At 39.4% G+C, this 23,020-nt stretch overlaps 1 protein-coding gene across 1 annotated transcript in view; it reads left to right on the plus strand.

The window, feature by feature from the left end:
* LOC118224656 (cadherin-7-like) overlaps positions 1 to 23,020 on the plus strand; it is a 92,187-nt gene that overhangs the window by 22,074 nt on the left and 47,093 nt on the right. The gene's annotated exons all lie outside the window — the stretch shown is intronic.

Raw genomic sequence — 23,020 nt, forward strand, 5'->3', positions numbered from 1 at the left:
CTGGGATCCAATGCTCTTACATTTCCTTCCCACTGCTGTCATAAGCCCGGCAGTATGTAACCTGGCATTCACGTCTAACAGTAAACATGGCTTTCCTTATCTGTAAAATGCCAGAGGTCTATTGGCATTCAGTACGCATCTGAAAACCGCTGGCATCACAGAAAATCGTTAACAAAGCACAGATACTGTGCTAGTTTTACTTTGACCAGAGGAATAAATCAAAGCAAGGCATCTGAGGAAGCAATGAATTGGTGTTGCCTCTCAGTACGGTGAGGTTTGCATTTATTGGATATGTTTGGTTATGGTTAATGGTTATTGGTTTATTCATATGATTACTGCAACATGATGTGGTAGTGAAGAGCCAGACTTTTTCACGTTATGGTACAACAGAGATGGAAGGGTTTTATTACTGTGCATGTAAGGCCTGAGCACAAGACTTTAAGTTGCATTTAATTTTCATTGAATTGAACATCAACTGAACATTCTTCTTATTATTCTTCTACTTCTTCTTCTTCTGTATTATTATTATTGTTGTTTTTGTTGTTGCTATTATTATTATTATTATTATCAGTATTATTAGTATTATTATTATTATTACCCTGGGATATATTGATTGAGGGAAACGTTTTCATGGAAAGTACAGCCTGAGATTTACTAAAAATATTTTGTACACCCTGATGAGATCATTTGAAATGCATATGCCAGTCAGAGCTTATCACCATAAAGTTGCCTGTTATGATTTAGTAACTATAATGGAAAAGGAAGTGTATGGTTGGACATACAAACCAAGCCAATGGCCTTCCCTAGCATGTTTAGTAAACTGGTACATCTACCAAAATACTGCCCCTGAGTTTTATATTCTGTACGTCCTCCAAAGATGCTGTATGATACACATGCATTCTAGAATCAGCAGCAATTGTGATTTTGGCAGATTATTGATATGCATGCCAAACTATCTGTGAAGAAAAACATTGAGCCTTATTGATTTGTAAGTGCATTATCCTTTTGAAGTCAGACAGACATGAATGAATCCTGTGCAGCCGTCTCTCAACAATGGTGTAATATGTAGCCTTCTCTCAAACCCTTAGGTATAATATGTAGCTGAAGATATTCTCATGGTCCTTCTGAGGCATTAGAAAACAGATCTTGAGCCTTACCTTTGATTTCTGCCACAGGGCCCTGCTCTGAAAACCACTGCAAGCTCTGAATAGACCCTGAACTCAGTAGGTGGGAAATGATGAAACCACCTCACCTCTATAGAAGCCTTTCCTTCTCTGGACAAAGTCCTGCTGTCAAACACACTGCGGTCACGGCTACACCTTTATGTCAGAGGAACCGGGGGGTATCATGCAATGACATGTACAACAGAGACAGTCTGATATGGCTTATGTTTAATTATAGAACTATGGTCCCATGAATAATAAAATAGCTATCTTTAAGCTACCGGAGTGGAAAAATATCCTGTCTCTATGGGAATCAGGAAGACTAGAAGAAAAGGCATAGGGATCCATCTCATACACCTTTATTACGTGCCTTCAAATACCTGCTGATTTTTGCTTTGTGTCCTTCATTTATCTTGTGCTGCGGGGGTGTGGCAGGAAGGGCTTCGTCAGTAGAAGAAGGTGACACAAAATAATAGGAAAGAAAACGATCTCATCTCTCAGGCCAGGAATATCCTTTCACAGCTAGGCGGTATGCTCGCTTCTAACGTTGACTGTCAGATTTTGAATTTCGGAACCAATGCCTCATTATGGCCGAGAAAAGTGTGCAGTTAGCCTGAGGTAAGTGCACTGACCTCAAATTCTGCTTCTGCCACAATGTGCAATATGATGAACCACTCATACGAATTGAGGAAAAAGTTGCTTCCATAGTTACATCTCCCGTGAGTGACTTCATTATAATCATATTAAAGTGTTCATTTATGCCATTATACAAAGCTGTACATTTACCTTTTCCAAATTTATAAATGGAAAAATAATTCATAACACACATTTCTGAACAGGGGAATTGGAGGACTGAGAAGGCATGTTTCTACTGTAATTCATAAATTCACCTTTGCCACCACACATACATCAACCAAATCAGCAGTCTAGGTAGCTTGCTATCTGGGTTTCCAATCTGTTGATATGTGGCAGCTCATTTTGTCATCATGCCTTCTACTACTTCCCCCAGTGACAAAAAATAGCTTGCCAGCTAATTTAATATCCATCTGATAACCAAGTAATACCATACCATTTTGAACCACTGTGACATTACTTTTCAAATCATAATGTATTCACACTGTTAATCAGTTAACTTAGCAAAACAATCAAACGATGTGTTCCCCCCTGCACACCTTTACATTACTCCTAGCACATGTAGCTCATACAACAAGCCCTGATGCAAGTATGGGGCCTATACAGTGAGCAATGAAGCAAGTATACACATAAGGAGCTGTAAAACAATTTATATATATATATATATATATATATATATATATATATATATATATCTGTGTGTGTGTGTGTGTGTGTGTGTGTGCATATAAACGCTTGCTATTGATGTCAAGGTCTTCAACTACTAATACCAAATCCTCCAGCAGTGGGCAGTATAAGGATAAAGTTTTCAGAGCAAAAATAACATTCAGAATCTTAACAGAATAACAAGAGTTTAATATCATAGAATATTGTTTTCCTTGGTTCTTTATATACAGTATAAAGATTAAAAAGATATTTTTATTACATAAGTTTTCAAGTATTATTTATGGAGAGCATGCTTTTTACCTCATTAGTGTGACTATGCATTTGTTCTGTCTCTGCACACACATGGTTCACAACATCTAGTTACTTTATTTCTGCTCACTAATGCCCAGAATGGTTGGGAGGAAGCTGCTCTGTTGAGTGAGTGATCTGCAAATTCTTTTTGAAGTATACATTTCTAGACTTCCCAAGAACCACTTCCTGAGACCGAAGGTGCTTTGAACCATGCGAGCATCTTAGGTGATGATTCATGTGAGCTTCTTAGGTTTTACTAGGTGATGATGTATGTATTTTTTAAAATGTATTTTTACTGGAATCATTGTGCTTTTTTATTTTTTATTTTGCTTTTTGCAAAGCCCCCGCACAGCTAAACATCTTTCCTCTCGGTCTGGATGCTCAGACAGTGTCCCTCTCTGACCCATAGTTGGATGTTCACGTTCCAGTGGACACAGTTTCTCCTCACCCTCAGGCAAAGAGCTACCACACAGTGAAGGGTCACCACCACACACAGCAGGCAGCACCTCTGCGCTGTGAATAAGTTATTTTTAGTCTTTGATTCGAAACAATGAAAAGAGGAACAGACACCAATTAAAGTATGGACTTTGTACATTTTTCATTTTGTTTTTGTGGTGCACTCAGGGTCTATCAATGGGCTTTCCCTGCAACACTGCCGTGTATCTATTCCATTTAGAAAAACATGTTATGGGGAAAGCTGATAACCTTGCTCATGGAAGCATGCCAATTAATATTCCTTAGGTCTGACATTTTCTCAGAGTGAAGAAATAGTTCCTGTGCTGACACAGGAATAGGTGACATGATTGTGAATTTCTAAGGAGGTTGTTTATGCCACCTTCGTCTTTGAAGAAACATCATTTTTGAATTGCCCCAGATTCCACGTGTTAATTAAATTGTGAAGTTATATTTAGTTTCTATTGACTGAGTGTTAATTTACACAAGAGTAATAATAGCACCCGAAACATTTATGAAATCTTGAGATATAAATGCATGCGTCTGACATCTACATAAATACAGAGGCTTTCTATGTTTATTATTGTCTTCCGTTGTATTATTGTTTTTATTATGACTATTACTGCTGTTTTTGTTATGCAGCTGTCTTTGTACCAATACATTGCAAAATGATAAAGGAGAACTATAGTTTAAATGCAAGGATAGTTGTGCCGATAGTCCAAGTTTGCAGGTTCCAGCTAGAATCAAGTTAGGGAACACAGACACAAAAATTTTCTGTCATTGGTTGATGGTTCATTACACCTGTGAGAGGCCACATGGAAAAGGTTACTACTGGCAATTCCAAAAGCTACAGAATGCCTGACTTGGAAAAGTTGTTCCTGTGCCAGTAGCCAATCATATACTGTATCAGGAGAGGACATGAAGGCACATCAATATATGTGATGACACTTGCCTATCAAGATGAGAGAGATAAACATGTTTATGTTGACTATTAAGTGTGTGATCTTATTGGAGTACAATAAAAAAATGTGCCAAGAAATGTTTTGGTAAACACACAGATATGTGCATATCCCTGATAATGATCACAGAACCGGTGAATACCTTTTCACACATTTGGGAACTTGTTAGCTATTCCACTGCAGGTGAGGAAATGAATACTTGCTAAAAGCCCCTTTGATCATTTTGTAGAGGAAGGGTAGAAAGTCACTGGGAAGTTTTTATTATTTTTTTTAAGAATGACTCGAGCTTGAGCTAGTATGTGAATAGTGAAGGAACAAGAATATGAGGGGGTAGCAGTAAAAGCTTGGATAATTCTATACAGAATAAGATCTTGACATGTTGGTGGGTGTACATGATTGGATAACAATGCATATGTTAGAATTTTAGAGAAGGTTGCCCATGAAAGGAGACTAACTAACTGAGGTTTTTTTTATTTATTGGTGAGTTCATTCGTGGGGAGAGCAATTCTGATGAGAGGACACCTGGTTGTAAAGAAAATGTGGACAACAACACTTTGTGAGGGGAAAAAGGCAAAATTGTCTGCAGTGAGAACGTGATTGGGAGGAAGACAGCGAAAAATAAATTGCTAGCTGGTAGGCAGAAACTAAGTGAGATATTGCATGTCAAAGATGACCGAGAAAAAGAAAAGGGGTGAGAGGACATATCAGTATCAGTCTATACAGTAATCATCACTTTTTTAACATGGACTATGGACAGTATGAAAAAGTCTAACTAAAGATCTTCTGGGGTTAGCAGCATTTTAGCAGTAGGCCAGAAAGCAGCAGCTGAAATTCAGACTACAGTCTTGGCTCACAAGAGAATTTAGGAGAACAGCAGAATGTAAGAGACGGTCAGGTGGTGAGAAGTGGCGGTCATGGATGAAAGGAAGGAGATTGACAGTGTGGCTGAGGCTGTCAGTGTGCAAAATGTCACAGGAAGTCACAGCTCAGGATCGCTGCACATGACCGGGGTTTCTGTGTAGGATTACTGGTGCGTCATCATCCAGAAGAACAGAGTGAAAGGCATAAAGCTCATCACATTATATACCAATAGATATTTTTACTGGTTTGGTGATATAAGGAGCATATGAATCACGTGAGGATGCAGCCAAGGAAGATTGTGAGGAAAGGAATAAGACAGCCAGGAGAGAGGAGCACAGCTGTGTGAGCTGGTGACACGTGACAGAGGGGTGAGCAGCTAGACTCTCCCCTGGAAAGAGGTTTTCAGGAAAGGGCCTTGTCCACATCTCAGTGAGAGCATGGCCATTAAGGGGCTTGTACTCCTTCCTGCCCTCAATTAATCCAGGAACGACACACGCACCTTATAATCACCTCATACCAAAAACTAGCCAAGAGCCAGTGCCTTTGAATCCATCTGCATCAATCTCACCAGAAGCGAGAATTTTGTCTTGTTGAATGTTGATTGACAGCCCTAACTCCTCTCGAGTGAGAGATTGCAGGCACAGTTTGAAAGGAGTAAGTAAGGTTAGAATGATGCTGCAGGCACTGACAGGTAGGGCTGGGATGACAGAAAAGAGGACAGAGAAAACACATTAGGTAGTTTGCACATGACCAGAGGGAGACTTTTTAGCAACTGTTTCCTCGAACAAAACATTGGGCAATTTGTTCGAGGAAACATAAAGCCTAAAACTAGGAATGTCAAACCTGTTGTGAATACATTCTATTATTGTTCTATTAATATGTATTCATAAAATGGATACATGTAATGAAATATTGGCAAATAAATAATGCAATGATCATTCATTGATCTACTCAATTTATCATCAGGTTGCTACCGTGTGCAACAGTAATGTAGAAGTTAATAATACACACAGGCACATACATAGATATATATTTTTTCTTTCTGAGCAATTATACATAATGATATGAATATTTCAACAGTCAGCCACACAATGACTTAGGAGAGTGGCAAATTGGTGGCTAAAAATGGGTCGGATTGATTCATTCTGCCTAGACTGTCAGCAAAGAGGGGGAAAAAAGAAAACAAGAAATGTTCGAGCTCAACCAGTCCTCTTCTAACACTTCACCGAATCACTCTTGGCTTTGAGGGCATTTCATATTGCTCAGTTCCATACATCTGCCAATTTGTAACATTTTCACACTCACACCTTTTTTTGAGTTTCCTCAGCTGCATCAGTGAATCATAGACTGAACGGGGAAAAAAAGAAAAGAAAAGAAGTCCATGCCATAGATCCACAAGATAGCTGTCTTGGTGAAAGAGTGGGTTTCCAAGGATGTGAAGGGAAATTAATTTTCCTGATGTCTGTGGTTTATGGCAGGCTATTCTCAGTCCCTGTCCTTTCCCTCACAGTGTTAACTAGAAGTGAAATATCTGTAATTTAATGCAAGGCCCCAAATTAGTGGAATGGGTGTGTTTATTGTTCGGTGGAATATTTCATGACAATATTCCTTAAGTCGAACACATTTTTATAGGGGTTTAGCTGTGAAATTAAACAAGGCTTGCCACAAATATGCCAATAAATATCCCAAATGCGAATTAGAAAGCAGCCCTTATCGTTACCAATAATATAACATTCCTCTTTAATTTTTTAATTCTGAAACATATTCCCCTGTCAACATTACCAGTGTGAAAGCATGCTAATTGATTTTCTGTGGAGAATCAACATCGCACTTTTGAATGTGATGCGCCTGCTTTCGAGCCATTTTATTGCAGCCTGTTTATTTAAAGCTGCTTTGAATGGGAATTGGTTTTCAAATAAAAAAGAAAATAACTCTTAATGAGCTGGCTCTGAGAATGCTGCACCCTAATTATCAAACCACTTCTTCAATATGAATACAATCTCTATTAGGCCATGCTCATTAGGAAAGGTAGACAAGTCTTTGGCACCATTTGAAGCTTGGGTATGGTTCTCAGCTTTGTAATCTGTTTACTTTGTCTGGAAAATAGCAGCTTACACTGAAAGGCCAGTGGTCACACTTATGTTCCATCCATACAAAAAGAACGATAGTTCTTTGGAGAATTTTAAGCTGTGGATGATTTTCACAGACTTCAGTTTGCTAACTCGATTTGTCAGTGATAGAATTTAAGTTAAGGAAGAAAAGAATAATATGAAAACATGGACACACTCCAGCATTCAACAGTACATGTCATTATATTATATATAAGTGCAACGGAATTTCACGCTTTGTGTACGCATTTAGCTTTATATATTTTTGGTGGAAATCAGGAATTTCCACTCCTGATTGCCAGCTCAGTTGTGGGTGGATTCAGATTTCTCATTCATTACATTTCAAATTTTCTTTCGTGTATTTAAAGGAAACTTTCCAAATAACATGTGGGCGGCTTACAATTTCAACTTATTTTAAACTGAAATCCTGAGATGTTGAACAAATGTAATAGGTGTATCCAATTTAGTTTTCTTGAATTATATTCATGTGCAACATTTAAATTCAATGGTTCCAACAAAGTTACACAGTTGATATTTCAATGAACAGGTTCAAGTAGTATTGTAAGAATAATGTGCTTCATCTCGATTATAATTAGTCAAATGAAGTACAATCAAAACGGTTACTGCTGCATGCATTTTGATTAATATCAAGTAGATTTGGCTTTACTAGAGGGATTTCATTAAATAGGCGACAGTTGACAGTTGGTATCTAATGTGCCTGCTTCTGATTTTATCTCCCCTTACAGCTCTGTGATGTCTTGCTGCAAGTAGCCAAATTCCTGTTACGATACTGTATATGCATGTCTTGTATTTCACGGACAGCAAAGAAGAGACAGAGGGTCTAGTTTGGCAGAGCATGTTCAGAAATAGCTGCAGACAAGGGGAACGAGACTCTTCTGCGAGACTTTCTGAAGATGTCACATTCCAGAAAGAGAGTCAGCTCTCAGCACAGTGTCAGCTCTGCTGTCAAATGGGTTTGCATTTTTCTGCTTTTCCTTTGACCAGGCCTGTGTCTGAGTGTACTTGTGTGCATGCATGCTCATATACTTTTTATTGTCTCTTGCTTATGTATTTGTTCAGTGGCCAATGAACACTTCTCTGCTTATATCACCATTTCCTTAACATTATGAGGTTCATATGAATGAATATCAAATGAATATTGGCTGAGGTTTGAAGCAACTGTACTTATATGAGCTAAAGCCTGACACAATTGAAAGCTGCTGGTCGTTCTTGTTAAGTGCTCCCTTTTTGTACTCATTATCATGCAGCACTGACCTCGTCTACCATGGCTCATTGAGGAATTACACCGTCATTTATTGTGCGAAGGCAGACTGAGGAGAAAAGACTGCAATCACCATTGTCAAGCTGTTTATATGCTGGAGAAAACTCCCTAGTGATGTGAACAAGCTGTTGAAGCACAGAGAAACATCTATTCAATGGCCTGGATTCAATCAATACGTGTCCCTTAACTTTGACTTTCAATAAATGTAAAGTGGTCTTTTTCTTCACAAAGACAATTTGGCAACTTTTAATGATCACTGAACTTGTCAAACTGTAGTTTTGAAGAAAAAAAGACATCAATTGCATTTATATTTAAATCCGGAGAAAGTGTTGATTGAATTCAGGTCAGTGTGTTCAGGTCAAATTTATTGCTTTGAACCATCAGTACTGGAGGAATCAGGGGTGCAAGCGTATACCAGATGTGTTTCCGCTATCCTGTAATTCTGTTTTCCGTGTCCTATGTTGTTGGCACGCTATTTAGTCGAGGGAATGTATTTCTCTCTCCATCTTTCACTGAGAAGAGAACTTTTTCTGGATGTGAATTACAGATTGTGGCTCAGACCAAGAATAGCATTGAAATCAGGCCACATGGGAGGTGTGGGATCTTCTGTCACTGCCAGGTAGTATTAGCAATAAATTAACATGTCACATAATGTAACTATTTAACTCCCATACAACAAATATTCTTACTTCAGTTTTAAAAACTTTGGAGATGCATTCCAAATTGAAATAAATAAATAAAACATACATAAATGGAGGTGAAATGCCTTTTTATGGTTAATCAAGGAGTACTGTCAGTTTGTTATTAAACAGCACAAGGCATAGCATTCAGTAATAAATAAGACTGGTTGTATTGTCTTGTTTTGTACTATGCTGACTGTACAGTATGTAGCGTAGCCATTTGCTGTTTGCACTGCAGCCAATGGGCCAATGTTTTCTATTTGACTATTTCTGACATAAACTAAAACAATTTTCATTATTCCATCAAACCCCAATGGCACCGAACACAGATAAACATGACCAAACATTGCATTATATGCACTTTGCAGTTTCTGCAACTGAGGGCCTCATGCAACCTAATGTATACTCTTGTCAAAATTAATGTCTGCTCTGGTGGTCATTTGTCAGTTAAATTTGTTTTGAGTCTGAACAGTCTTAAGTGTGATCTGTCTTGCATTTGAACAGTCTGAAGTTTTGACTTGACAGGCAATATTTCCACTGGGGTTACTTGACAAATTCAACCTTATCACATAAAAGTCCTGAACTATTATCGCTTTGAATAACAGACAGCAGGAAAACAGCATTAGCCTTGATTCAAAAAAACATACAATCATTCAAAAATCATTCTATCCTGGGACTTTAGTCAATTTTCTGTTCTGCTAGTAATAAGAAAATGGTTTCAGTTAGAACATTTGATGCAGTAGGTTTCTTCACTATATACTGTCTTGTCAAACTATGCATCTAGTTTACATGCACACAAGGCTGTCTACGTTTGAAAGATCCATTTTGTCATCCTTACTGCCTTTTCACTGTCTGTTTGCTTTCAGCACTACTTGTACATTCTGTGTCATGCCTTGTGCCTTTCAATATTAGACACAGTAATCCTTGATTCACCGTAAATGTTTCCCCATAAATGTGCCACTTTTCCATGTACTTTATTCTCACTTTCAACCATACATATCACTGTTGTACAATATGACAGTGCACTTTGATTTACAGAGACTTCCGTAGGATTACAGATGCATGTACGACAGAGACAGCAGGCTCCGGTTGGGAGATAGGAAATGTCTCTTGCTCTGCAATGATAAATCATGCATTGCTCCGTGCACAAATTACACCGCCATCAACTGAATCTGTTATTGCAAGCAGCTGTAACAGCATCTTTAAAATGCAGATAAATATGTATTTGAATCCATCTCCCATAGATAGGTCTTGCAGGAAAGAGCCCGATGCAGTCTGTCTGAGGAACTCATGCTGAGATGAATTATGCATGCAGTTTCATGTCTCCAGGGTTAATTTAGTTATGTCAACAATTATTATGGATGACCACTGTGTCGCCTCGGCTGCCACGTCTTTATTAGAATGCTAACAAGTGTTGGAGCTCCTATGATGGGTGCACAGGGACTGGTGTCCCTCAGCTAATTGCTTTAGTACTTCCGCTTTTTGAGTTGAGCATTTGGCTCGTAAATTTAAGGATATATGTATACATGGTGGATTATGCTGATATTCTGTGATGTGATGCCAAGTATTTTAAGTGCTTTATTAATGTATTGTTTATCTTGCCTGGGAGATAATTCTCTGTAATAATCAAAACACCGCCTTGCCAAGGAAGTGCAGGAGCAAAGGCCTGCACGGCCTGGTCTTTTTCAGACCTTTCTCTCTTCTCAGAGTTCACCTTTGATCTGCGCATTCCAAATAAACTGTTCGGCCATATTTTCACCTCTCCTCTCCTGGCCCCCCTGGAGCATATTCTCTGAACCCCATTCTAATTGGTGTGGATCCTTTGATGAACCTTTGCTGAACCATCACTGCATGCATTCCCGCTGCTGGGATCCATTGACATGATCTTGCCATGGCTGCCAAAACTGGTTTTCTCTGTGCTAGAGAGAAGACACAAACCTGTTGAAAAATATGGCTTTGACTCTCTTTTTAATAACCCTCTCCATCCAGTATAAAAATGGCATTGAGTCAATCGAATGGTGGGGAAGAGAGGATTTAATGTTGGCAAAGATGGCCCTTGAGTCCCCCTGCGGGGATACTCATGACAGGTTTTTTTTAATTGAAAGTATGCAGGAGGGCCTTGCTTTACCTTTTAATCCGCTTCTTCGGTTTTGCGCTGCTGTGGCAATTTGTCACTGATGCAGATGAAAGTCGCTGCTCTGGCAATCAGGATGCTTTTCTCCAGGCTTGCCTGCTGCTTTCACAACCATCTCAGGAAGCACAGAGAAATGGAGAACATGAATAGGCTCCCTTTCAAAGAGTTATGGAAGGCAAATCAAGGTTTTACTGCTAACGGGATCCAACAATACAATCTGCCCAGCCCCTTCTCCCGCTCCGACAACGATACAGCCAAGAGCAGACGACTCAAATTCCATTGACGGAGGGGAGAAAGACCTCTCTGGGCAACAGGACATGCATGGCTAAGAATGGCAGTGTAACACAATGCGATCCAATACCATTAGCATTTACATGGTGCAGTTCACGGACCTTGGGTTACAATAAAAGCAAGGTTCAATGTGAGACGAATGAGTGTGAATGAACGGGAAATAGTCACTTCATCACAATAGATCATTAACACAAACATTTATTGCAATGGAGTGCCTTTTATATAAAATACAAATACATATGCAGCGCAAATACGTATACAATTGCCCGCTATGCATATAGTTAGCCATACATTGTATAGCATGTTTAAATGAGCAGTCAAAATAGATATGGAAGCAGCATATTTGTTGTTGTTCTGAAAGCCAAACCATGTTTTTACAGAAGCATGTTTTTAGAGCTCTTTATGTATGTAATACAGTTCACATCTTAATAAAGTTGTGTCGGTTATTCTTTTCTACCCAGTACATATCATATGGTTCTGATTGGGCCTTAAAATAACTTCAGCCTGCGTTTGCAGTGAAATGACTCGGTTACGACCTGGTATAGGTTCAGACCGTGACCGAATGAATGATAAACAACGGATGACCAATCGGAAAGACGTAACACGCACGCAAATGTAAACAAACTTACAACTGGGGTGTAAGAAATACTTACGCTTTAAATTTCTGTTTAATGACACCCCATGGTTATATTTCAGCCTGAAACAGTAAAAAAAAAACTGTTAAAAATTTATATTCTTTATATTCATAATTTTTCTATCACCTGATTACACAGTGCATGTATATTATCCATTATATTATCTTTGAGCAGTAGATATATATATATTTGCCTATCAGAGGCAATACAATTATCTTTATTTCATAGGCTATTTTCCTGTCTATGATTACAAGTTGTTTGAAATATTTAATTATTTGTCAGGGTCTATTTCAAAGTGGGACTCATCCATAGGCACTGCTATTAAGAGGTTAGGGGAAGGCAAAAAATCTGAAATGGGAAAAAATCCCCTCCCTCCCAGAAAATCAGAATATGGGCTATACTGCGTTTATGCTCATTTTTACAACCACAGCTGAATCCTGGTGTGTAATATTGCCTAATCTCTCATCAATCATAATTACTTTTCGCGCCATTTCTCTGATCTCTGATATGGGATGTCTCCAATGCAAGCGCCACATTTTTCCCCAAAACACAGACTGTCCAATTTAGCTGCAAGCTGGGCCAGATGTAAGCAGGGGCATGGGAGGCAGATGCCTCTCCCCCAGATCCCTGCTCCTTCTCCCCAAAAATACAATCATATTAAAAGCAAACTGCAGTTGCTTTTTGACTTTCACAGCCAAATGCAACATGCTAAGCAATGCTAAGTACTTAATATCTAAGCAGTTACTGGCTTATTATATACCCGTAGTTAAACAAACATAACTTCATGGTTACTTAATTTTTAAATTGCTAATAGCCTCTGAGAATTTATTACAAATAATCTTAATTAAATTATTTGTTGTACTCTCTCTGTCTGTAGTATTGTCTTATTTTCTGATATGTAAATATTGCTGGAAAATATGCCTGCATATGTTGTCCAATGTAATGTTTCCATTTTTTCTAACATGTCATGATGCAGAAATTTAACTAGTGTTAGCTAGTTTTGGTGGTGAGATTTGAATGTCAGCTAGTTAGCTGCTGAGGAACATAGCAGAGAGCAGTCCGAGCTACAAAAAGCACATCAAAATGCTTATGAACACAAAAGTGGATCTCAGATGGGAAAAGAGAACACGGACCAGCAGAGAAGGCGGCCAAGTTGCTAAAGTTGGATTGTTTGTTTAAAAGCAGTCGCCAACTTGCAAACAATAACTTGTGCTGTCTGTGGGGATACACACTAATATTTCTAAAAGTATGTGGCCACCTGAACATCACAACCATATGTACTTGTTGAACATATCAGTGTTAGAACCCTGTTTTTCTGCAAGTGCATGTGTTTTTTTCTGCAAAAGAGTGAAAGTGTAAGTTAGCCTGCTGGTTAGCTAGCTGTTTCCTTGTGGACAATGGTTGAAAATTGCCTGTGCATGTACAGAGGATTTCTCAGTGGACTGTCTTCTCATTGCAATGCATTGGATTCAAGGTGCCTGCATGGTGACATAGAAAATGTGGTTATTGGATTACAGATTTAACAACGATCGCGGATTTCTGTTCACCTCCAGTTTCTTTGGTACTGTGAGTAAATGTTTTTATTCGAGTGAGAAGCAATATTCTATTAAGTCATGCTTTCACTGTGGAGATACACATTTTGTTAAAGGCCCGGGTCATTTTTAATGACTATTATTATCACATAGGCTTACTACACTAGCACCTGTACTATCCAGGCCACTTGGGGAGTCAGTGGTGCCGGAAAATAGTACATTAGTAGACTGCACCCCAAAGATAACATAGGAGTCATATTCATACAGCATTTTTATTGTTTAAAGTTCTTTTATTGCTCTAGGGCCCTCACCTGCTGGTTGAATGACTTTACAGCACCTGCTGTTTTCAAAGAAAAATTGACATTGAGTGAACTTTTCACGCCTCTAAAACAAAATAAAGACATGGCATGTATATTTGGTATTGGGCTAGTGGCATATTTGTTTCTAAGCTCCTGATCAGCACTGGATGTTTTAACTTGTGTGCCAAGGCATATTTTAGATTATTATTTTTTGTTTAATTATTATTTTTACAATTACATATTATTCATTATTATTAATCACCTCTAACTGTGAGTCTGTGGGAGAGGGTTGCAGCAGGCTGATTTCATAGGTCAGTTTGATTAGGGGAAAAAAGATGGGAAAACCGTCTGCCCAAATTTAAGGACGTAGAACATTCCGGAAAGTAGAATGCTGGATAGCAGAGTGATGACCCTAGTGTTGGACACATTTCCTCACTATCAGGGGTATTCTTTTAATATATACCTGTAAAATAAAATATAGGCCTTTTCTCCAAAGGAACTGCAGGCTGTATGCAATGCAAGGATCATACCAATCAACTGTGTACATCTATATAATGGTCCAGCACAGCTGACTCAGGTCCCCTCTGTTTCTCTCAGATCAGTACATTCAGCAATGGATGCGTATTCTGGAAGCAGGGTGGCCCTGGTAGTGGGTGCCAGATACAAACTCCCGGAGCTGTGAAAGAGCGCATAAATAGTAATCAGAATTTTGAAAATCAATCCTGACTTTGATGGAAAGCTGATTCAGTGATGTGAGAGCAGGGGAGCAGCGAAGCCTGCTTTATTCTCTCGCCGGCTGCCTGCATATCTTCTACCATTCATCCAGGAGAAGGATTACCCTCTGACTCACTGTCGCTTCTACTGTATCAAGCTATTACATCCACCGCATGCAGAGCTTGCTGAGCCATCGGCCCGTTAGCTTCTCCTGTGCAGTACATTTTGCACATGCTTAAAAAGTTCTCCTGTCTTCAATTTTTGAGAATTGAGTGCAGCCTATGTAAGCCTTTTTTAAAACCAATTTCACCCTTATTTAAAATTTTCCAAACAATTTAGAACATCCAGTCTCTGTGGGTCCATCCTCCAGTAGCCTGTGTCAGTTAAGAAGCAAGGAATCCAGGGGGTCCCTATCATAAGTGAATGGGGGGATGGTTGTGATCATAGGCCCCGGGTTGGGGGGTTGGGGGTTGCGATAGTGCACTCGGGGGTGGATTGTTGGGAGTGTGATCATGGACCTCCTACAGTAGGCTACCCCCGGTTGAAAACCCAGGCTCTGAGAAACTGCGACTTCTCACTCAGCCGTGTGCCAACTCCTTTCCGCCGTCATCATCTTGGAGCACTGCACTTTGCATATACCTGGTGCAGGTAGACTTCCGGTGTCTGATTGAACAAAGGAGTTACTCTTGCACAGTGAGGTGGGTGAAACCCAGCCAACTGACACCCTTCCACCCATGTAATGCTGTAGCCAATGCATCACCACACACGACTCTGCACCGGCACTGGGTTCTGATTCTGGACCGTGGTACGCATCGCTGCACTAAAGCATAATGTAGAGACTGTGAATTCTGTCCTGGGTAGCCTAAATGATGATATTAAGGGACAGGCAAGGATGCAGTGACATGTTTTGTTACGCAATGATGTCTTATGTACTTTGTCACATTGTTAACTAAGTCATTTACATAGTTCTGCATTGCTGAATACTTTCTCACGCAGCAATAAGGAAAAGCTTATTTGGAGGTGAAAAGCTGTAATCACACTACTGTCTACTATGCTAGTTATAGAGTACATGTATTGGAGCCATACTTTGCTCAGTTGCATTTGAATTTACCAGGAAGTTCAAGTGGGATTTCATGCTCACTCACATAAGAAACCTTGAAAATCAAAGTAGACAGAGGCAGTGCAAGGGATTGTGTAGTTAATCATCTGTAAGTGTGACGGTTAGGCTTCCAGATTGAGAGGTCAATCATGGTGTTGCTATCATTGTACTGGGGCACTGGCTTATCATCTTGCGTTACAAGGAAAGCTGGCCTCTACCAGCCCACCAACAGTGCCTCAATTATACTTTCAAAGGCAGCTTGGTTTTCTTGGGATGTCGAACAAACCCCGACTTTCTTGACTTCAGCCATCTGGTGATAGAATGATACAGGGTGGTGAGGCAGCTAGCACTCTGCGGTTTCAATGGAACCAACCTTACTGCAATAGGATAAGTGGTAGATATCGTCTGTCCTCTCTTTCTGTTCAAATGTTATTTTAGTTGGATGATACAAAACATCACTAATATTGAAACTGTGACTATTCAGGTGACTAACATCCATGAAATATTAATCAGCCAGTATTCAGTAGTGAAGTAATTAATTCTGCTAAGTCAGTTCTGCTTTTTTATTCATGACCTATTTAAAATAAAAAGTTATCCCCCTACCCGGAGGCAAAAGCAAGGTCTTTCTCATTGTCTCTGTAATACTCAAGCAGTGAAAAATGAGAATTCACAAATTATGAAGCTTGACACAGGCTTAAAATGGTTAGTGTGACATTAGAAAGGAAAAAATGAAACTATAAAAGATCTATTTTCCTTCAACTGTAATTACGTTCCTTAACATTCTTAGTGTATATGCACTTTCGTGTAATTTGCGAGTGTTTTTTGCCATACATAATTACAAAATGCCCTCACTGCTGCATGATTTACTGATATGATGAACTGAAACTACAGGCATGACAAAGTGAATGGCAATTTGTAACTGCGTGATGTGACTAGAAGTTGTTGGCTTTGCCATGGCTCGGTATGGAGACATGCAAATGCAATGGCATCCTAATTAATGCAGAGATGTTGGTAACATCATTTTCTGTAATATTACCTATTATCCCTTTAAGCAAGCTCAGTCTGTTTAAGCAAAACATTGAGCTTCAGTTTGTGTGGGATTAAGAACATGCGTCTAATTATTTTTGGGAAAGACTGGGATTGAGGAGTTGTGTATTTTTAAGCACATTGATACGGGTTATTACGGAGGCATGATATAACAGTATTCTGGACGGAATCATACACAGGGCTGAATTTTTATGGGGAACACCTGCACTTTTGGAAACACAAGCACGTATATTTGGAACCATCCATCCATTATCTATACCCACTTGTCTTGGTCAGTGTTCATTGTGCGAGAGGCAGGAATACACCCTGGACAGGTCGACAATCTATTGCCTAAAAGGTGCATGGGGAAAATGAATTTAGGATAAAACCAGAATGGAGTCTGAACAAGGGCTGTATACTGAGAAATCAAGGGGTGCAGTATTATTATGCTAAAGAGTAGACAAGTTTATTGATAGGCTATGTGATGAAACATGTAGGTGTGTGCCTTTTTTTGTGGCACACTAGCGGATATAGATGTGGCGTTGTTGGATCTGTCACAGACATGCACCTCTTCTTGGCCAAGAGACATCCCATAATATCTCTGTACATTACCTGCATGTTTAGATGAGTAGGGTTATGCATTGACTTTCTGGCCCTTTCCCTTATCCTTGCAGCATCCATCAGATCCCTAGCTTCTTAATTTGGTATGCAATCAGATTGCCTTTGTATCAGAGCAATCATGATATAATGCATGATTTGACTAGCTGCATGACACTTTGTATGAAGGGTCCGTTAATTAAACAGTGATAAAATTTTATTAGCATATATTATGGTGTTAACATTATTTATTTGCTTCGCAGTGCATGTTCAACAGTAGACATTGCATCCGCTTATGAATGACTTATGAATGCTCATCAAATATCAATTAAAGCTATAAAACCATACTTTATTTATTTATATTTTTCAGTGCTCAAGCTGAAGTCATATTCAGTAGGTGAAGTGGCGTCTACTTTAGGACACTCATTTCATTAAGTGTTATTTTTCATCTATTTATGATTGGTAAATCAATCAGACCATAGTTTAACTTGCTGATGATAATATTCTGAAGGTACACTCATAATATCATAAATATAAAAGTAAAGTTGTAAGATGTGTGCATCACAGCATTTTAAGGTTTACTGTAACAAGGTATCAATGTATCTTATTGAATTGTCAAACAGAACAGTTTATTGAAACTGGTGAAATCTGGTTAAGGTCTATAGTCTAGACAGTAAATGGAATTATTTAAACGGACTCAATGTTCTGTATTTGATAGTCTCAGCATATTACTCTATTACCTTTCCCATTGTTTTATGGTTATTATGGTAATCCAGTCTGAAGTGTTAGGTATGAGAGCACTTTTCAAATTTTCAGAGTCAATGCCCCTTATTCAGTTTTTAAACCCTGATTGAAATAGATCTACCATGTGAGCTTTTCAGCACAATACTGCCCAGAGAATTAAACATTTCCAGTTTGGTGAAATGTAACTTTGGCTACATGTATGAAGGTAGGAAGGATATCATCCGGACTGCACATATCACAATTAGAAATTGAAACGTGGCTATGTGGTCACTGAAGTTCTCAACTTCCGTAAGTCACTTATGGGTATGAGTGTTTGCTGTGTGACTGTAATGTAATGCCAATGGTATAGAAAATACTCAGAGCCCTCATTTTGCTTTTGGTGAATACAGGATTATGTGGAAAATCCAGTGTATTCCCAATATATGAACAGAACAATATGCCAGTTTATAGTGCTACAGAGGATAGAAAATGGTTACTGATATTTTTCAGTTCCGTGAGTAGTGTTGTATAACCACTTAGCCTATAGCTTACATTTTGTACAGTTTAAATTGGGTCAAAAGGTATCTGCTACAGGAGTGTATTATGCCATAGGCTATGTGATGTGATTTTCTAATGCACCTTAACATTTTGCCATGAACGCATAGAGGCTGCTGGGTAGCTCATCTTCTCACTGTACTGTTCCAGTGTAAAAGATCCAGTTTCATTGAATCTAGATTGTGTCAGTCTAGCGGCCCAGCAGGGGGTTACATAATTGGATGTAGCATTGCCTGGGGAGGGAGGATCCACTAGTGACCCAGTCAAAGAGAACTTGTCAATCAGACTCTCAGTATGTATGCTAAAGCTGTGCATGGAGTGTCTTCCTCCATGTCTTGTCTGTGCACGTTCAACTTGAGGACTGCGGTGTGGACGGAAGCGTTGGCTCCAATGACGTTTCAGAAAACAGCACATGCCGTACATCTGCACTCTCTGGTGAATGCTGGCTAATATGATTAGGAATTGCAGATTAGAAGAAAAAGGGCAGGAAATCATTAAATATGTCTGCATATCCAATTGATATGGGAGTCCTCTACACAGGACTAGGATTTAAGCTTACTGGTAATTACAGAAAATGAGCAGTGGCACAAATGACCTAGTCTCTAATGATTCCTTACCCTCGTAATGCTGAGCCACACTTTTTTAAATATGCAAATGCTCCACCATTGTGATTTTTCTTCCTTGCTTAATATAAAATATCTTAATATGAGAAACAATGCCCTGGGTGAGGATCCCTGTGCATAAGTAAGCGATGCTTTCTGGCATGTCAGACAGCTTAGAATTCATAATGTGCGGCAGTTTTCAGAGGGGACAGCGGCATTAAGCGCTCTCCACTGTGTGATGGGAGCCAGATAGATGAATGCTAAATTATGCGAATATAAAACCAGCGGTACTGTATTTACCATTGGTGGCATAATAGTCTCTCGGCCTGCCAAAGAAAAACGACATAATCCTGCAACAGGGTTGTAATGACATTCTTAATTTGTTTTATTTATCATAGCACAATACATTTCCTTGATAGCCTGTATGCTTTTCCAGTAATGGGGATTTGAGCACATGGGCTTTCCCTCTAAAGTAAGGCCTGCTTTGCCCTAAGTCAGTTGGTGAATACCAAGTAATCTACAATATTATGATATTCATTTTGGGGATCTATTAAACCTATTGATCTATTGAAGGCAGTGAAGATACGAGACAGTGCTGAATATAATTACATTTTCAGCTTCTCTCATTGATGGATATCCATGTTCTGTTCTATTTGTGAAATATAGTTATAGTAACAAAAGACATTTGGCTGCATGTTAATTTTGGCTTACTGAACAAAATGGCAAGAGCGAGAAGACTTACGCAAAACTGAAGCATTAAAGACAAATGTAAACTGTGCCCATAACATTATGCTGTTCTTTTCAGAGGAACACTCATTTAATACAAAGTATGATAGCTAAGGTATGAATAACTGTGATAGTTAACTCAAGTAAATGATAGTAAATGAATTATACAGCAGTATAGGATATTCTACTCAATCTGCATTTGCTCTACTATCATTCATGTCCTGCTATTTACTGCTCTGTGTCAATGCATGGATATGGACTTGGCGCTTCACGGATTAAGAAACTCATTCTCTGACCACCCACTGACGCACATTCCTGGACTGTACAAGGCAGCTCAAAAAGATGGTATAGCCAGACAACTATTTACTATAGGGAGGACACAGATTGATGGACGGGGAAGACCCAAGCCGGGCTCCCATCTGGACCCCTGGGGGCAGAGTAATTGAGGCATGGTTACCGAAGAGGAAAAACTAGTTTCGGGTGCCGTGCTGGGCACCAGCACCATTGAAAAAGAGAGAGCAAGAGGGGGAGAGAGAAAGAGAGCAGAGGCAAACCAGTACCATTCATCCAGACCCTCTCTGCAATGCACTGCAAGCACCGTCAGTCGTAAAAGAAAAACGAGGGAGCCGAGAAAGTGGCCATGCTGTGCCAGAGAGCTAGTCCCGAGTGTAGGGCTCTGTTGAGGCCCACAGGGAAAGGTATAAATGAATATAAAAAAGCCAAGCGCAGCAAGACGACTGCACCATTGCCCTGCCTCGCAGTTGCATCTCATTCTCTTTCCTATTTCTCCTCTGTAACTCTTTCATTTTGTTTTGACTATGAAAGTGTTTTGTCTATGGTGGAGACTGGCAACCAGTGGCTAAGTAAAGGATCATTCCCAGGCTGGGGGAAACTGTGCTTGTGCACTTTGATTAATTTGTGGCCATGAAGAATACAGGATCTGAAATAAGCACCCAACCACCCACCAAATGCGGTATCGATTTTCCCGATGCACTGTTGTGTAGGAATCAAAGTGCAGAAAGAAATTCCCTGAAACATACATGGAAGTCCACGCTTATGGCAATCACAAGCATAGCTTCAGAATTTGAGACTTCAACTCTCACAAATTCTTGTATTCCTTAGGCTACTCTGATTGGAAGAGTCTACGTCTGTGGCCAGTCATAACCAGTTGTCACTAGGTGACTACTCTAGAAAGGACAGAAGTCCCGCCCTGTTCAGAACATGTGGCGTGGTAGTTTAAGCAAAAAATAAATAAATAAATAAAAAAATTGTTGGACAGTGGCTGCATGCAATGTTATTAAGGACAAACTAATTAAGTTTAAGACATCACATATACTTAATTGCGTGCAACATGTCTATAATTTTATTAAGCACATTTTCCTATTTATTTAGTAAATCAATCTAATTATTTCTTGAGTCTGGGTCCTTTACAACTTGGCTCTCTCAACCTGCCCTAATCATCGCCCAGGCGAGTTTCGCCCTCATGACTGTAAAGTGCTTTTAGTGCAAGACAAGTGCTATATAAATGAAATTAACTATTGTTTATTTATTATGTAGGACAAAGCAGGCATATTCCATGCTAGGAGGCATACACTAGCCCAGTAGACCTGCTGTTGGCACCAGCATTTAGCAAATTGACACTACAGTGGTTTACTCATGGTCAGTAGAGGCGACACAGTTGAGATGAGGATTAGCTACGAAGAGAAACAAAATAGATAGTATATGGTCCTGCATCTACTCAGGTGCAGTAATCTTAATTTGTGAAATGCTGGCAGAACAACACCGATGGTGATCCAGGAGGCGTTTGCTTGCTGGGTTTGGTCTCAAGAAATCTGGCTTTATTGATCTAATGAATTTAAACTAAACAAGAATAACAATAGCTGGGCACAATGACAACAGCAATAAAAAGAGTGGCATGAACTTAATTCAAGTAAGCCCAATTTTAGATCCATTGCACTGTGGCACCATTCTTGCTTGTCTTCAAATATGTGCCCTTTTCTTCTGGAGTTTGAAAATGCCTTTTTGATATATAAGCACCCAGTGATTGTCCTGTTTTGCTCAATGCTAAATTTCATCGATTTTCTACTGAATTATTATGAGGAAAAGCATATCTGAGTTTGTTTAGCATTTCATGAGTTGGACTAATGCCAACCAAACTCCTCAAAGCAAATAATTATTTCTATAAAACCGGATCAACATAGAGATCTGCTGTCTCTTGATAAGATCAAAACACCAGATTACCACAGGCTCAGCAAAGTGGTCTGTCTACTGCGTCTTCCTCTTCTTTACCATGCATTATATTAATTTTTTTTTTTACTTAGGCATTTGAGGTATGTTGTGGTCCTGCTTTTACCAATACTTGTGGAAAGACCACTGGGCAGTGTACATAGTCTGTAGCCATGTAGAAACTTCTGGCAGGCATCTGTTCATTAAGGGCATTGAGCAGTTCTGTGGAGACCGGTTTGCTGTAGTGTTGCCAGGCATGCTTATAGGATGCTGGTGGGTATGGACTCTGTATTTTCACTTTGCTCAACACTGTGTACACAGTTCGCTGAATAGAAGAAAACCTCCTCTCCCGAGAATAGAAAATGTAAGACTTAAGACTTTTATCAGACATTTTTTTTTAAGCCTGGGGCCTTCTTTGCAGCTAAGAAACCTCTCGAGACCACTGTTAAACAAAGCTTGCAAACCAGAGAGGAGATTTGATAAAGAACAATGCCTCGGTCGACAAAGTGAAAGCAGAAATTACAATCTGAATCATGAACGCTGAAAATTGGAACCAAAAAGTAAAAGGATGATAGCGCATCGTAATTGCCTTCTGTGCTAAGATAATTTGAATATGCCACATGTCACAACGAATGAATCGCAAGGTGGGGATTAGCAACCCTGCTTAGTCTCTGAGTTTCGCCCCGTGTCTGAAGCGCAAGAGCAAACGAACGAACGCAAGTGCACGCTGCCGTCTCCCATAAAGATCTGTTTATACACAAAGCA

The sequence above is a fragment of the Anguilla anguilla genome, chromosome 4 (genome assembly GCF_013347855.1).
Source record: "Anguilla anguilla isolate fAngAng1 chromosome 4, fAngAng1.pri, whole genome shotgun sequence".
Classification (NCBI taxonomy): Eukaryota; Metazoa; Chordata; class Actinopteri; order Anguilliformes; family Anguillidae; genus Anguilla; species Anguilla anguilla.